Raw genomic sequence first — 18,338 nt, 5'->3', positions numbered from 1 at the left:
TTAAAAAACGCACATCGCACATTTCACTATCACCGGCTATCGCCGGATTTTTTCGCTGTGTTAGCGCGTTATTATCAACGCGCAACACGTAGGCGATAGTAAATCCTGCGATAGCCGGCGATAGTGAACATTAGCGCGTGAAAACAAGCGTTGTTTTCACGCGCTAATGTGTGCCTTGATAATATGGGGGGGTGGATTCAGCTTTATGATCCACACCCCCATGTTATCAATGCCTAACGCCTGGTCAGAGCAGGCGTTGGGAGACCTGCGATAAACGAGTGTATCGCAGGTCTTTTCCTCCCAACGCCTGCCTTGGTGATAGGGTGTTCCCACCTCCAACTACATTTTACATGTGGTTGGACGTGAGAACGCCCACTTTGCATGTCATTAGTGGGTTTGAGGCAGGATTTGCATTGCCCTTGTTAATAGGGCGTTGGAAGTATCGCCGCTTTCTCAGCTAATTGTGCCAAGAAAGCGGCGATACTTCAGCTTGTTAATATGCCCCATAGTGAGCCTGCTTTCTAGTAAAAAGTATTCTAAGTGACAAGTTTGTCTCAGGGATAGAGACAAACTTGTCACCACACATCTTATTAATTTAAATAACCAAAACAATATAAACCATCAAAACACAAGTTTGCTCTACATTAAACTCGATAAATAAATAATGTTGGTTTTGACTGGAAAGGGTAAGGGACTGTGAAGCAATGTGACTGCAGAGTGTAAGCAAAGCCTTGAAACTGAGCATTTTCCAAGAAGCAAGAGCTTTCTGTAGATGTTGCAGATGCCGGACGCCTTGTTTGATCTGAGTGCTAGACCTCCTTTTAACACAGCAGAAGGACCCTTTGTTATGTGCGCTCCAGATGGGCATCCTGTGCGGACGCCCAGGCGCGCAGCCGACAGGGAACTATGAGCCCGATTCACAGAACTAACTTAAGACAAAATCCTAAACTTACTACTTTTGGTATTCATAGAAGTTAGGATTTTGTCTTAAGACAGACTTAAGACAGACTTAAGTTAGGATTCTGTCTTAAGTCTGTCTTAAGTCTGTCTTAAGACAAAATCCTAACTTCTGTGAATACCAAAAGTAGTAAGTTTAGGAATTTGTCTTAAGTTAGTTCTGTGAATCAGCCCCTGTGACCCCAACACCCCTCCCTGCATGAGCGGCTCACCACAGCCTGGATGAACTAGAACTTTGCATGTTTCATCTGAACTTCAAAGGAAATGGTAATGTGGCTTACAAATTAGGTTAAGAATGATGTGGTAATGTCCGCGTCTCACGAGTACTAGGATAAAGTGGTAATGCAGGCGTATCACATGCGCTACGATAAAATGGTAATCCACACATTTCACGTGCGCTATGATGAAGTTGTAGGGCACATATCTCAAGTGTGCTACGATGAAGAGGCAATGCACACATCCAATGTGCACTATGATTAAGTGGTAAGGCACACATCTCATGTGTGGTACGAAAAAGTGTTAATGCACACATCTCATGGGCGCTACAATGAGGTGTTAATGCACACATCTCACACGCGCTACGATGAAGTGGCAATGCACACATCTCACATGGGCTATAATAAAGTGGTAATACACACATATCACGTGGGCTATGATAAAGTGGTAATGCACACATCTCACGTGGGCTATGATACAGTGGTAATGCACACATCTCACGTGCGCTACAATGAAGTGGCAATACACACATCTCACTTGTGGTAATGCACACATCTCACGTGGGTTATGATAAAGTGGTAATGCACACATCTCACGTTGGCTATGATAAAGTGGTGATGCACACATCTCATGGGCGCTATGATGAAGTATTAATGCACACATCTCACGCACGCTACGATGAAGTGGTAATGCACACATCTGATGGGCGCTACGATGAAGTGGTAATGCACACATCTCACACGCGCTACGTTGAAGTGGTAATGCACACATCTGATGGGTGCTACGATGAAGTGGTAATGCACACATCTCACACGCGCTACGATGAAGTGGAATGCACACATCTGATGGGCGCTATGATGAAGTGGTAATGCCCAGGTCTCAGTTGGGTACGGAGAGAAGTATAGCGCTTACAGATGTAGGGTTGGTGCACGTGTCTTCATTGAGCTACGTAAGTCATGGTCATGCTTATTCCAGTCAAGTGCTTGATAAAGCAGCCCTTCCTTCACGTTCAATCTCGGCTGCGTGCAGGAAGGGCGCCCTTCCCAGCAGCCACAGTGTCACGCCACGCAGGATAGGAGAGGGGACCAGTGTCTCCTGGAAAAAGTCCATCGAAGCCAAGGACCCTCTGAGTGCCTGAAAGGCTCGAGTGCAGATCAGGAGGTAGGCGTCAGCTAGCTCTGAATCCGCCCGGCCCCAGAGGTCAAGGGCCAGTAGAGCTGCAGGAAGAACTAGGGGCCTCATTTATGAGGCCTTGCGTCAGTTTTGCGCTGCGGATGCATCACTTTTTGTGACGCATCTGCGGCGTAAAACATGCGCCTTGTTTAAAAAGTGACGCATCTAGGTAGATGCGTCACTTTTTAAACCCCTGCGCCACATTATACCTGCGTCAGGTATAATGTATGCAGAGGGGGCGTTCCCCCGCAAAAAGCCTCGTAATAGTGACGCAGTGAAATCTATGAGATTTCACTGCGTCACTTTTAGGATGCTGTTGCGTCAAAATCTTGCGCCTGCCTCAACAGCAGGCGTAAGACTGACACAAGCCCTTTCACATGGGGCTTTCTCCATGTGAAAGGACGCATTGCTGGAGATGCGTCACTTTTGTGACACACTCCAGCAATGCGTCACTTTTGCGCTTACAGATGCGTCAGAAATACTGACGTATCTGTAAGTCCTTGCGGCATGATGCGTCATACATTAAATATGACGCATCATTGGTGTCGCAAGGAGTGCGCAGTGAAAAGTGACGCATCGCTGTTTTCACGCAGCGATGCGTCACTTTTCATAAATGAGGCCCTAGATGGGCAAGTTACCCTGGATAAACTGGAGTAGAGACAGGGGCACAAATGAAAGGTCAGTTGGAGCCTGAAAGAAGGGAGATTTTACATATCTTAACTGGACACGAAATACAATGTTTATGTTTATGTTTATTAAATTTGTATTGCGCACAAATACCCGAAGGTGTCTCGGCGCAGAAGATTATACATTGACTGAAATAAAAGGGAAGTGAAATTATTGATCAAATAGCCAAGTTTTCAACTGTTTTCGGAAAATTAACAGGGATGGACTGGTTTTGATGTGAAGAGGGAGAGTACAATGGGAAAGCACAGGTCTCTAAGGGGCCCTTGAAGAAGCCTATTCAGGCCTTGTAAGTTTAACATGCAGATGTTCTGGCTTGGAGTTCATAGGTCACACAGTCGATGGCCATTGAAGGTAGGCTCAGGTGCTGGCTGACTCTTCAACGAGGCGTGGGTGCTTCACGGAGGGACGCACGAAACTTACTGTGCACTGTGCTCTGTAAATATTTTTGTGATATAGACATAGGGGGTTATTATCAAGGCCAACATCGCCACTTTAACGGCCGTTTTCGGCCGAAAAGCTGCGATTGAATTACCTCAGTATTAACAAGGGCACGCTAATAGGCGCCAGTGCGTGTTTCCTTGTGGCAGCCACCGTTTCACTAACGCCTCGCATTGCATCTCTAATGAGATGCAAAGAAGGCGTTCCCTCAAAAAACAACAGTGAAAAAGTCGCTAACCGCACATCGCGGTATTTACAAGCCGGACCCTTACACCCATAGCGATATAAAAAGCTGGGGGTAACCGCGGTTATCGCCGTACGTTAACATCTGCTAATTTTCAGACTTAGCTATATGTATAAAGGGAGGTGGATTGTCAGCCTACGACCACTATTTTATTTATTTATTTATTTATTTATAAAGTTTTATATAGCGCGAACCAGATCCCGAGGGATATCAGAGCGCTTTACAACAGGATGGAAGGAAGGACATAAACGCAATATCGACATCAGGTAAGAATAGGAAACAAGAATGATCGCATAATTACAGGACAATTGAGTCAAGGAGAGTAGTACATAAACCATGTAGAGGGCTACGAAGGGGGCATGCAGTAGAGGAGAGCAGTGTCAAATGATAGTACAACAGTTGTAGGATCAATGACTTCGAGCAGGTGAACCTAGTTCAATTAAGGTAAGAATGTATTCATTACGAATCTTTTGGCTTCCAGTTTGAAAGCAGTCATTGAGGTGATTCTGCGTATTTCGGGTGGAATAGAGTTCCATATCTTTGGGGCAGTGCCGGAGAAGGCTTGGTGACAAATTCTCTTTTTGCTCAGGATGAGAGGTTTCAAGAGGAAAGTTTTCACGCTTCTTGAGGCTCTACCACCACAGGATAATTCATGCTTTTGTGCTAGGTACCTGGGAGTTTTGAAATGAAGGGCTTTGTGCGCCAGAAGGGCAATTTTTAACTGAATTCAAGCTTTGTAGGTGGCGTACCAACAATGAATTCCCTATCGCTGCAGAGTTATGGATGGATTTCCAATGATAATCCTGCATTTCGCCGCTATCTCTGCAATATTTATTGCCTTGGAGATAAGCATTGATAATAACGCGATATCTCGTTGACGAAATGCAGCGATAGCTAGCAATGTTTAAAGCAGTGCTAAGCGCGCTTTGTGATATTTATCGCAGCTTCTTGTTAATATGCTCCATATTTGTCTAATAGCGCCGTGTGCCACTGGCTTTCTGATTGAAACCTTAATTTGGTGTGAAAGCATGACCCCTGTGGCATCAGTGGTGGGGGGGTCTTGCTTAAATCTAGGTCAACTGCACCTGACTCTCGGGGACTCATCAGGGGGCCTCAGCAACAAGATGCTGGAACACTGCAGGGAAGTTACCAATGATTACTGCATGTTTACTAGCTCTACAGTTGGGGGTGATGTGGAGTAACGCTAATATTAAATAGTGCCGATATAGGCAACCCCCCTCCCCGCATAATGAACATAGCATGCCGTGCAAAATAATAACACAGGAGCAGGTTTGTTGGAAAACAATATGCTGCAGGTTTATTTATTACAAGAAGTATACCAACGCTGTGGGTTAACTTACGGGCGATCCAAGGGCAGGCGGCGGTGACTGACCTGAGCTACCCTGTCCACCTGATGAGCCAAACTGCACCTTGGCCCACCCAATAGGTGCTACCATCTACCTGGAGGATTTTACCCCGTAATTTACTGTGGACCCCCAGTCCATGACCTTACTCAGATCTTTTTAAGGGCAGAGCGTTGCAAGGCAAGCCCCCTGTTGCTCAGGGTTACAACCGCCCAAAGTACCTCGCCCAACCCTCTGCGTGCGGGAAGTGATGCAACCTAAGCGCTGAATTTGAGGGTGTGGGGGACTCCCCAGGGTCGGTATAAACAAAGGAGAGAGTAAGGGATTTTTCACATATGTGAATGGAGGGTACTCCTAGTCCCCAGGACTTGAATATAGTACTAACAAAAGAGGAGTATCACCACAAGGACCTTAAAAAAGGTTCTAAATGGGATGTCAGAAAACAAAAGGGATAGTATCCTTCTGTTAGAAGACCCCTCACTCACCAACCTGGTGGATGACATGCTTCTTCATCGGGGTCCCACCCTGACGGCTGAGTGTCATCAGGGTGTGCTGCAACACCTGATTACAGTGGAGCTGGTTTTTTGAGTGAAAAGTGCAAAAAGTGATGTTAAAATTTGTCCTGGTATAACTTTTTGAAAAAACTTTATTCGTAAACTACTGGACAATGTTAAAAGCAGAGTGGAGATACTGATAGGTGATAATGACCGTGAGTATCTATGTGAAAGTAATTAAAAAGTTCTACATGTTTCAACCAGTAAACGGTAAATCCCAGGTTTTCGTCAGGACCAGAAAGGGGAAAATGGATGGCCTACGCACACTAACGTGTATCCAGTCCTAGATTCCTCTGGCCTTGATGGCACTCAGCCGTCAGGGTGGGACCCTGATGATGAAGCATGTCACCAACCAGGTTGATGAGTGAGGGTGCTTCTAACAAAATGATACTATCCCTTTTGTTTTCTGACATCCCATTTAGAACCTTTTTTAAGGTCATTGTGGTGCTACTCCTCTTTTGTTAGTGCTAAATTCGACTCCCCAGGGTCCCCACGACTAGAGCACTGCGGAGTGCCAAATGCAGCACTAAGGTGGCCGCCCTTTTAAGTAGGCACATTGTGTGCACCGTGGTGGTCTCGGCGTTTCACTGGAGAAACCAAAGCAGAGAAAAGTCACCAGCTTTCTAAAGTTCCCACACGACTCGTACTGTGGGTGTGGGTGCAAACAACCTTACACCCGAACAGAGAGTAGTGGGTGCAAACCCCCTTAAACCCGAGCAGAGAGTAATGGGTGCAAACCCCCTTACCATTGAACCGAAAGTAGTGGGTGCGAACCCCCTTACACCCAAACAGAGAGTAGTGGGTGCAAACCCCCTTATCCTTGAACCGAGAGTAGTGGGTGCAAACCCCCTTACACCTGAACAGAGAAGAGTGGGTGCAAACCCCCTTACTCTCGAACCGAGAGAAGTGGGTTCAAACCCTCTTACCCTCGGACTGAGACTAATGGGTGCAATCCCACTTACCCTAGAAACAAGAGTAGTGGGTTGAAACCCCTTTACCCTCGAACCGAGAGTATTGGGTGCAAACCCCCTTCCCCTCAAAACGAGAGGGAGGGTGCAAACCCCATTACCCCCATACCAAGAGTAGTAGGTGGAAACCCCCTTACACCCGAACAGAGAGTAATGGGTGCAAACCGCCTTACACTCGAACAGAGAGCAGTGGGTGCAAATCCCCTAGCTCTTGAACCAAGAGTAGTGGGTGTAAACCTCCGTACCCTAAAAACCGAGAGTAGTGGGTGCAAACTCCCTTACACCCAAACAGAGAGTAGTGGGTGCAAACCCCCTTATCCTTGAACCCAGAGTAGTGGGTGCAAACCCCCTTACACCTGAACAGAGAGTAGTGGGTGCAAACCCCCTTACTCTCGAACCGAGAGAAGTGGGTTCAAACCCTCTTACCCTCGGACTGAGACTAATGGGTGCAATCCCACTTACCCTAGAAACAAGAGTAGTGGGTTGAAACCCCTTTACCCTCGAACCGAGAGTATTGGGTGCAAACCCCCTTCCCCTCAAAACGAGAGTGAGGGTGCAAACCCCATTACCCCCATACCAAGAGTAGTAGGTGGAAACCCCCTTACACCCGAACAGAGAGTAATGGGTGCAAACCCCCTTACACTCGAACAGAGAGCAGTGGGTGCAAACCCCCTAGCTCTCGAACCAAGAGTAGTGGGTGTAAACCTCCGTACCCTTAAAACCGAGAGTAGTGGGTGCAAACTCCCTTACCCTCGAACCGAGAGTAGTGGGTGCAAACCCCCTTACCCTGAAACTGAGATTATTGGGTGCAAACCCCCTTACCATCAAACTGAGAGTATTGGGTGCAAACCTCCTTACCCTCAAACTGAGAGTATTGGGTGCAAACCCCCTTATCCTCAAACTGAGAGTGGTGGGTGTAAACTCCCTTACCCTCGAACCGAAAGTATTGGGTTCAAACCCCCTTACCCTCAAAATGAGAGTATTGGATACAAACCCTCTTACCCTTGAACCGAGTGTAGTGGGTGCAAAACCCCTTACCCTCGAAACGATTGTGAGGGTGCAAAGCCCCTTACAACTGAACCGAGAGTAGTGGGTGTAAACCCCCTTACCACAAATAGAGAGTAGCTGAAGCAACCCCCTCACACCGAAACAGATAGCAGTGGGTGCAAACCCCCTTACAACCGAACAGAGAGCAGAGGGTGCAACCCTTCTTACACCGAAATAGAGAGCAGTGGGTGCAAACCCCCTTACAACCGAACAGAGTGCAATGGGTGCAAACCCCCTTGCCCCCGAGCCGAGAGTAGCAAGTCCCTTAAACCGAGGGCCCTGCAGGTCGTTGAGACGCTGGCAGAGTCTTCGTGGCACTCCAGCGCCCCCGCGCCCCTCAGGTCTGGACACTGCTCCCCCTGCAGTCGGTAGAAAGAGAATGGCGACGCTTGAGAATGCGCGCGCTCCATCCATCCATCATGTCTCGCGGCCTGTGAGCTGCTCCTCCTGCAAAGATGAGTACCTTCAGCCGCTCCCCGCTTCGCCAGATCAGAAGAGACGCATGAATATACATCACGTCTTTAAAATATGCATCTCAGGGCACGTCCTTGTGTGTGTTTTAGTTTCCTGAACAAACGGATGCTTTATCAGCCACTTGGCAGATTTATCGCCTCTGAATTGAATCCAGCAGGTAAGGTCACCTGCAACAAGCCGCCATCTCCAATCCTACAGCAACTTTGGAGTCGCTATCTTCAAGAGCATCTGCGGGGGGAGGGGCGGTCCTGTCTGGGGACCTACAGCAGAATAATATTTGCTGCCAAGTGCCTTTGAGCGGTCAGGACAAACTCAGTGATGGCAGCTAAAGTGCAAGCTTCATCCGTGTTCAAGAAGAAGTGCAGCATGGGGGCAGCATCGCAAGCTTCCATCGCATCCGTAGAGCACAAATAAGCATAGGCTGCAGCAGTGAAAGCTCTTTTCACATGCACATCATGTGTGCAGCAAAGGTAACAGGGCAGGCTTCACTCATATACATGAAGACAGAACAGAATGAGCTGCAGCAGTGCAAGCTTCCATCACATCCGTAGAACATCAATAAGCACAAGCCTCAGTAGTGAAAGTTCCCTTCTCATACACATCCTGTACAGCACAGGAGGCAGCGCAAGCTTCACTCACATTCAAGAAGAAGTAAAATGTGGGTGCAGCATTGCAAGCTTCCATTGCATCACTAGAACTTAAATAGGCACAGAATGCAGCACAGGAGGCAGTGCAAGCTTCACTCACATTCATGAAGAAGTACAGCACGGGCTGAAGCACGGCAAGCTTCCATCACATCAATAGAACATAAAAAAGCACAGGCAGCATTGCAAGATTCCATCGGATTCGTAGAACATAAATAAGCACAGGCTGCAGCAGTAAAAGTTATCGTCTTGTACACATCATGTATACAGCACAGGCGACAGTGCAACCTTCACTCACATTCAAAAAGAAGTACAATGTGGGCTGCAGCACTGCAAGCTACCATTGCATCGGTAGAACATAAATATACACAAGCAGTGAACGTTCTCTTTTCATACACATCATGTACAGCACAGGAGGCAGTGCAAGCTTCATTCACATTAAGGAAGAGGCACAGCATGGGCCAGAGCATAGAGAGCATCCATCACATCCTTAGAGCATAAATAAGTACAGGCTGCAGCAATGAAAGTTCTCTTCACACACACGTCATGTGCAGCACAGGCAGAAGTGCAAGCTTCACTCACATTCATGAAGAAGTACAGCATGGGCTGCAGCACTGCAAGCTTCCATCACATCCGTAGAACATAAATAAGCACTGTCTGCAGCAGTGAAAATTTGCTTCACATACACACCATGTGCAGCACAGGCAGCAGTGCACGCTTCGTCCACATTCAAAAAGAAGTACAGCATGGGCTGCAGCACTGCAAGCTTCCATCATATTCATAGAGAGTAATTAAGCACAAGCTGTAGCAGTTAAAATTGTATTCTCATACAGACATACACATCATGTGCAGCACAGTCAGCAGTGCACAGTTCGCTCACATTCAAAAAGAATTACAGTGTGTGAAGCACGGCAAGCCTCCATCACTTACGTAGAACATAAATGAGCACTGGCTGTAGAAGTAAAAGTTCTCTTCACATTCATATCACGTTAAGCACAATCGGCAATGCAAGCTTCACTCACATTCATGAATAAGTATGTGTTGGCCACATCATTGCAAGCTTCCGTCGCATACATAGACCATAATTAAGCACAGGCTACAGCATTGAAGGTTATGCAGCAGAGCAAGCTTCCATCGCATCAATAGCACATAAGCACAGGTTGCAGCAGTTGAACTTCTCAAGCACATAATGTATACAGCACAGGCACCAGTGCAACCCAGTGCAACCTTCACTCCCATTAAACTACAACTAGAGTGTGTGCTGCTGCATTGCAAGCTTCAATCGCAAAAGTAGAACATACATAATCACAGGCAGTGAAAGTTCTATTTTCATACACATCATGTACAGCACAGGTGGCAGTGCAAGCTTCACTCAAATTCAAGAAGACGTACAGTGTAGGCTACAGCATCACAAGCTTCCATAGCATCCATATAACATAAATTAGCACATGCTGCAGCAGTGAAAGTCCTCGACAGATACACATCATGTACAGCATATGCAGCAGTGCAAGCTTCCATTGCATCCATAGCACATAAGCACAGGTTGCAGCTGTGAAAGTTCTCTTCTCACACATGTCATGTACAGCATATGCAGCAGTGCAAGCTTCCATTGCATCCATAGCACATAAGCACAGGTTGCAGCTGTGAAAGTTGCCTTCTCACACACGTCATGTAAAGCATATGCAGCAGTGCAAGCTTCCTTCGCATCCATAGCACATAAGCACAGGTTGCAGCTGTGAAAGTTCCCTTCTCACACACGTCATGTAAAGCATATGCAGCAGTGGAAGCTTCCATCGCATCCATAGCACATAAGCACAGGTTGCAGCTGTGAAAGTTCTCTTCTCATACACGTCATGTACAGCATATGCAGCAGTGCAAGCTTCCATTTCATCCATAGCACATAAGCACAGGTTGCAGCTGTGAAAGTTCTCTTCTCACACACGTCATGTACAGCATATGCAGCAGTGCAAGCTACCATCACATCCATAGCACATAAGCACAGGTTGCAGCTGTGAAAGTTCTCTTCTCACACACGTCATGTACAGCTATGCAGCAGTGCAAGCTTCCATCGCATCCATAGCACATAAGCACAGGTTGCAGCTGTGAAAGTTCTCTTCTCACACACGTCATGTAAAGCATATGCAGCAGTGCAAGCTTCCATCGCATCCATAGCACATAAGCACAGGTTGCAGCTGTGAAAGTTCTCTTCTCACACACATCATGTACAGCATATGCAGCAGTGCAAGCTTCCATCGCATCTATAGCACTTAAGCACAGGTTGCAGCTGTGAAAATTCTCTTCTCACACACGTCATGTACAGCATATGCAGCAGTGCAAGTTTCTATCGCATCCTTAGAGCATAAGCACAGGTTGCAGCTGTGAAAGTTCTCTTCTCACACACATCATGTACAGCATATGCAGCAGTGCAAGCTTCCATCGCATCCATAGCACATAAGCACAGGTTGCAGCTGTGAAAGTTCTCTTCTCACACACGTCATGTACCGCTCAGGCGGGAGTGCAAGCTTCCATCGCATTCATAGCACATAAGCACAGGTTGCAGCTGTGAAAGTTCTCTTCTCACACACGTCATGTACAGCATATGCAGCAGTGCAAGCTTCCATCGCATCCATAGCACATTATCACAGTTTGGAGCTGTGAAAGTTCTCTTCTCACACATGTCATGTACAGCATATGCAGCAGTGCAAGTTCCCATCGCATCCATAGCACATAAGTACAGGTTGCAGCTGTGAAAGTTCTCTTCTCACACACGTCATGTACAGATCAGACAGGAGTGCAAGCTTCCATCGCATCCATAGCACATAAGCACAGGTTGCATCTGTGAAAGTTCCCTGCTCACACACGTCATGTACAGCATATGCAGCAGTGCAAGCTTCCATCGCATCCATAGCACATAAGCACAGGTTGCAGCAGTGAAAGTTCTCTTCTCACACACGTCATGTACAGCATATGCAGCAGTGCAAGCTTCCATCGCATCCATAGCACATAAGCACAGGTTGCAGCTGTGAAAGTTCTCTTCTCACACACATCATGTACAGCATATGCAGCAGTGCAAGCTTCCATCGCATCCATAGCACATAAGCACAGGTTGCAGCTGTGAAAGTTCTCTTCTCACACACGTCATGTACAGCATATGCAGCAGTGCAAGTTTCAATTGCATCCTTAGCAACAAGCACAGGTTGCAGCTGTGAAAGTTCTGTTCTCACACACGTCATGTACAGCATATGCAGCAGTGCAAGCTTCCATCGCATTCATAGCAGATAAGCACAGGTTGCAGCTGTGAAAGGTCTCTTCTCACACACGTCATGTACAGCTCAGGCGGGAGTGCAAGCTTCCATCGCATCCATAGCACATAAGCACAGGTCGCAGCTGTGAAAGTTCTCTTCTCACACACGTCATGTACAGCATATGCAGCAGTGCAAGTTTCCATTGCATCCATAGCACATAAGCACAGGTTGCAGCTGTGAAAGTTCTCTTCTCACACACGTCATGTGCAGCATATGCAGAAGTGCAAGCTTCCATCGCATCCATATCACATAAGCACAGGTTGCAGCTGTGAAAGTTCTCTTCTCACACACGTCATGTACAGATCCGGCGGGATTGCAAGCTTTATACACATTCACTAAGAAATAAAGAGTGGGCCGCAGCTTTGCAATATTCCATTTCATCCATAGAACATAAATAAGCACAGGCTGCAGCAGGGAAAGTTCTCTTCACACATACATCATGGCATCTTGGATACATTAAACAGCACAGGTGGCAGTGGAAGCTTAAATCACACACTTTAGAATGGAAACAGCACATGCAGCAGAACAGAATTTTTACCCACACCAAACAGGAGGAGAGCAGTAGCAGCTCAGCAGACATCATTAACACACACACACAAACACACACACACACAGCACACAACAGAAGTGCATGCTTACATCACACACAGAGCAGTAAAGAAGCAGTGTAATTCTCCACATGAACAAAAACACTTTATTAATGATAGCCGCAAAGCATGCTTTGGGATACCCCATGGACTGCATAAGTACAAATTAACCTACACATCAAACAGGGTCAGCATAGGCATCAGCAGTGCATAAGTACCGTAGATGTAGGTAATGCACAAGCATCAGCAGTGCAACCTCCCTTCACACAGAACAGACATAGCACAGCCAACAGCAGTGTAATACTCCCTCATACAGGTGCACCCTAGGCAGGATTTACATTTTACATCAAATCCCAGGCAAAGTTCTGCTTCATGCCATGTTTAAAGAACACTTGATGGACAGGATGCAGAACAATGTCACACATTCACCCCAGTACAGAGGTATGGGCCTAAACCCATCGTTTTTTTGCTTACCATGCCATTCCAGTTTGGACCCAGCCATATGCAAATCAGTCTTGACCCTGTTTGGCAGGAAAGTCCATTCAGCTGTACCGAAGGGCAGGAACATTTCCATGTGAATGGGATGATGAAAAGCTTCATTTGTGCATGTACACATCCCTTCATCACCCTGTTCACCGACAGCGAAAAAAGGATGTTGAAAACAATGTGACTCCAAACCGCAACTACATCATGATCTTGCCATAGAAAGTAAAGGTAGGCAAATTATATTTTCTTTCTTAAATTATTTGATTCTTTTACACCTTGACATACAAATGCATTTTTATAACTGTGAATATTGACAGCTCCTTTGCGCAAAACAAAAGCAACCCCATTATGTTCGTAGAGACAATCACGTTCATTTTCTCATAACTATAATTTTTATAATTTAATTCTGTTGTTGCACTTTCTATGCTGGTATTTATTTCTTCTGCTGTATACCTCGTGAGCTGGGTAATGACACATTTTATAAAGCAGAATGTTCCTCATTAAAAATGACACTAGTTTGCACATTCTAGCATACACAATTTTAATACACTCATTTTCAAAAAGAGAGGAACTTTAACATTTCTTTATCATATGATATATTATTGATAGCTCGCCCTATCTAATGGCTGTGCGATGAAACCCTAAGGATAGAAGGATATGTGCTGGTTCATAAGTTTGCAATAAAAAGCCAGCAAGGACGTCCTGCAGGGGGGATATCCACTCTGACATCCACCAGAATAGCTAGGAAGGTGACATCAGTAAGATGCAAATGGTTGGTAGAGTGTAAAGTGGATCTTTCGGACCCATAACCCACGAATGAAAAATGAATAATAGTTAATCCATATATACAGGGTGGGCAGTCTGAGGAGTACAGATTTTAAATGGGAAGAAGGATATTGACTGGTTGGGTGAACATTTACAAAATGATATTTTTATACTGATGGGGGACCTGAATCATATAAATTAAACCAAAATAAAGTGGATAACTGGTCTAAAGAAATATTGAAATCATACAATATAAAGGTGGCATATTTTCCTTCAACTAATTAGTCTAAGTGAGATAATAGTGTGGGAAAATATTTGGGCTCAAAAGGCCTATTCTGTTCAAATGGTAGGGTGGGGGAAGATTGCCTAGCATAACAGACGTTTAAGGTTGGGAAGCATTTATGTCCAATTGCCTATATATATTACAGAGGATGGTGAACACGTCCCTCTTCACACCCCACACACACAAACACACACACACACACACACGCATATATATATATATATATATATATATATATATATATATATATATATATATATATGTATATATATATAAGCAAAAAGGTTCCTCCCCAGCCTGCTCTGCGTTCGCAGACACCGCCTCCACGCCAACAAGGAAGAGGACCGGACCAGCCAATTCAGCAAGATGGTATTTTATTTCAAGATTTAAAACAGAACCAGCGACGCGTTTCGGGCAGGAAGCCCTTGATCACGCTGCAACATGTTTACAATCAATTATGCTTTTTTATACGTGTATGCAGTGAAATAGACGCCACCCCCTGGTGACGCCCACCAAGGTCATGTGATTGGTAATAAACAGTAACAACGCACTACCGCTGATACATAGTTGCCATTGCTGAATGAAATGCAATAATTCATAACTGGTTAAATCCAGGAAACCATCCGAATACATATATTCAATTATAATGATATTACAGCACCATACTTCAATGTTAAAATACGGATGGTAAAATATATCCGTTATGTGCAAATGAGCAATCCAGTATATATAGCAGCAGAAATATAAAGTGCGTGTACAGAAAAGTGCATAAGCGATAAAAAAATGTGATAAAGTGCAAGAGTTGGCGGAAACATATGGAACTGCCACTGGAACAGTAATCAACAATTAGGCATCATAACTCGATGTTTATATACATAAATTCATCCCAATCATCTTAATCCATAATTAATTCTATTTAAAAGGTCAAATAGAAAAAGAAGAACCATTTTATCAAGAAGCTAAAAATGACAATATGTATAAATAGACTTATAATTCATATATATACATACCTACACACACACCCACACTCTTGCCCACCACCCCACATACCTGGCCCGTTATATCAATGTGATTAATCCACTGGATTATAAATCACCATGTGCTAGTAAAGGACAATACAAAACAATACAAATGACCTCAACTATATACACCCACAATGCAAAAACCCTCACATGAATATGTACAAGTGTGCATACCTGTGCGATTTCATATTTACACTTCATTGTGCAAAACTAAGCCCACGGTCAAAATAATATCAAAAATTCTATACATAATATCCACATAATATTAAAATCACTGTACAATTAAAAGATATCACAAAATTGACTATCATTAAGATGTTGTACGTGATATGTGAATAGGACTGTATGAAAGTGTGTATATAATGATGCCTAGTGCCTAATATTTGCCAAGTAAAGTGCATAAATTATGTCCCCATAGGTGAGAATCGATGTAACCTTCACCAGTTGTAATTACAGAATATGGGACAAATGCAAGGGACTTCTAATAGGGAACCTAACTAGAAGAACCAGAAACCGGAACACAGATAAAGATAATATCAGACGCTGGCGGAGCCAGATATATCTACAGAAAATGATGCATCTCCTCAATATTATTGAGCCCGTTAGGCCAACGGCTATCGAGCTCCAATATAAATTTAGACTCCATTTTTCTGAGTTGGGACTCACGATCACCTCCTCGTCTTGATAGTGGAACTGCCCCTATCACAAAATAGCTCAAACAACTGAGGTCTTTGTTGTGCACTCGTTTGAAGTGACGGGCGACAGGGTAAGAGGGGTCACTATGAAGAATAGCCCTGAGATGCTGCAAAATCCGGGCGTGCACCTGGAGCTTAGTGCTTCCAACATATCTAAGCCCACAGGTGCACGTCAGAACATATACAGCATGATCAGTTTTACAGTTGTAGTTGCCGTTGATGGTTTTGGCAACTTTACTGAACGGGGTATTGTAATGGGTAGTAGTGACTCCGAACTTACAAGCCCTGCAACTGGAGCATTTAAAGAAACCACTGGACGGGCGAAGCCATGGGACTTTAGATTTTAATTCAGGTGCAGCTTTGTCCAGATGGTTGCCCATAGTTTTGGCTCGTCTGAACGTCACAGTAGGAGAAGAGGGCAACCTGGTGTTAAGAATGTGGTCGCTCATGATAATCGGCCAGTGTTTGTTCAGAATTGACCTGATTTTTCTATCTTCTCTAGCAAAAAAAAAAACAGGAAAAAATTATGGATTTTTGGGGCATTTGTGGTTGTCACCAGCACGGTTGATGAGCGTTATGCTTTGCTCACCATAGGTGATGGTTTTCCCACAAAAAATACAAGTGATCTTGTATTTCCCAAACTGGGGTTGAATATTTGGGACCATCTCTCTTGTCTCTGGTCCCGATGGAGTGGGTTGCTTTCTTTTTGAGGTCTTCACTCAAAGTACAAAGTGAGAATGAGGAAAAAAGGTGGGGGCTTTCATCATTAGGAAAAAAAACTGTCCTGAACCAATAAAAAGTGTTAATTTCAGGTCACATGACCAGGGCTTTCATCATTTGGAAACCAAAACTGTCCTGCACCAATAAAAAGTGTTATTTTTAGGTCACATGACCCGACGCGCTTACGCTACGCGCCGCGTAAGCGCGTCGGATGCTTACATTGCGCGATAGTATGCGCTTGAGTGGTTCCGGGTGCGTTTACGCCGTGCGTATCACGCGAACGCGGCTACGCGATACGTCAAGATGATGTTTTCGTTCGCGGAAAAAGCGCTAACGTGACGCTCACTGGTAAGCGCCCTGGGGTGCGCAGAAAGACTGCGCTTTCCGTTGCGCTCACCGGGACGCGCACCGGGAGCGCTCCAGGGCAAAAAAAAGAAAAAAACATGAAAAATATACATTAAAAAAAATAGTATTACATAAATATACATTATAGGATTCATTATAAAAAATATTACATTTCATAGATATAGAAATTTGCTATTAAAAAACCTATGAAATTCAATGAAAAAAACCAAAGGTTTCACACCAGTTATAGTTAGGAATTAGCATTTAAAAAACCTTTGAAATTCACTGAAAAAACCATAGGTTTCACACCAGTTATAGTTAGGAATTAGCATTTAAAAAACCTATTAAATTCACTGAAAAAAACCATAGGTTTCACACCAGTTATAGTTATCTGGAAATTTTACTGACATAAAACCATTGAAATTCCCATGTTATAGTTAGTTGGACTCACTATAACTTGCGTGCCTGCAATGCACTGCTGATGACGTCACATATTACATCACTCATTACATGGTCAGTGACATCACTCATGACATCACTCATGACACCATCCTTGTGACAAAGTGACAGACCTCCTTTCAGTGTAATGTAACCCTTGAAACACATATTCAAAAATAGAAACTAACATTTTCAAAAAAATGGAGATACCCATACCAGTTACAACAACCAATTCAGTAATACCACCATCTATATACACATCCACTCATTCAGCAACAGTTATATATAGTCACTCATACATATACTCACTCATCATATGTAGTGATACACATATACATCCTATTACACACCGACAGTCTTCCAAAAGTTACTCACACACATACTCACACATGCAAATAAACTATTGAACATCCATTTATTAGCATATACAACTATACACACACACTACCACCTTACTTCTAAGGAAACTTACACATACTTACTCTCTTAAACAATCACTTATAGAAACACATACTTATTTGAACAGGAACTCTTACAATCTCTCACTCTCACAGATACTCACTTATATACATCAATACTCACATATACTAGATTAAAACATATGTCGTTACTGATAAAGACAGTAGTGAGACAGTCATTCACTCAGTAACACACACATATACACACTCATCCACCCATACAGTCCTGCACTTATGTTGTGTTCAAAACACATACAAACAGAGAGTCAGTCATTGAGGCATCTATGTGCTAAGTCATACCCCCTAAAACATACAGACACTCATACTGATACTAAAAACAACATTTAATAACCCATATACACATACATGTAGCTACTCACAAACCCATGCAGCCACTTATACACAAAGTGAAACACTAATACATATATTTGAATATTTAAACATTTCTCACTAATATGTGTATTCATT

The sequence above is a fragment of the Lissotriton vulgaris genome, chromosome 1_2 (genome assembly GCF_964263255.1).
Source record: "Lissotriton vulgaris chromosome 1_2, aLisVul1.2, whole genome shotgun sequence".
NCBI lineage: Eukaryota > Metazoa > Chordata > Amphibia > Caudata > Salamandridae > Lissotriton > Lissotriton vulgaris.
Note: the sequence above shows the minus strand (reverse complement) of the source record.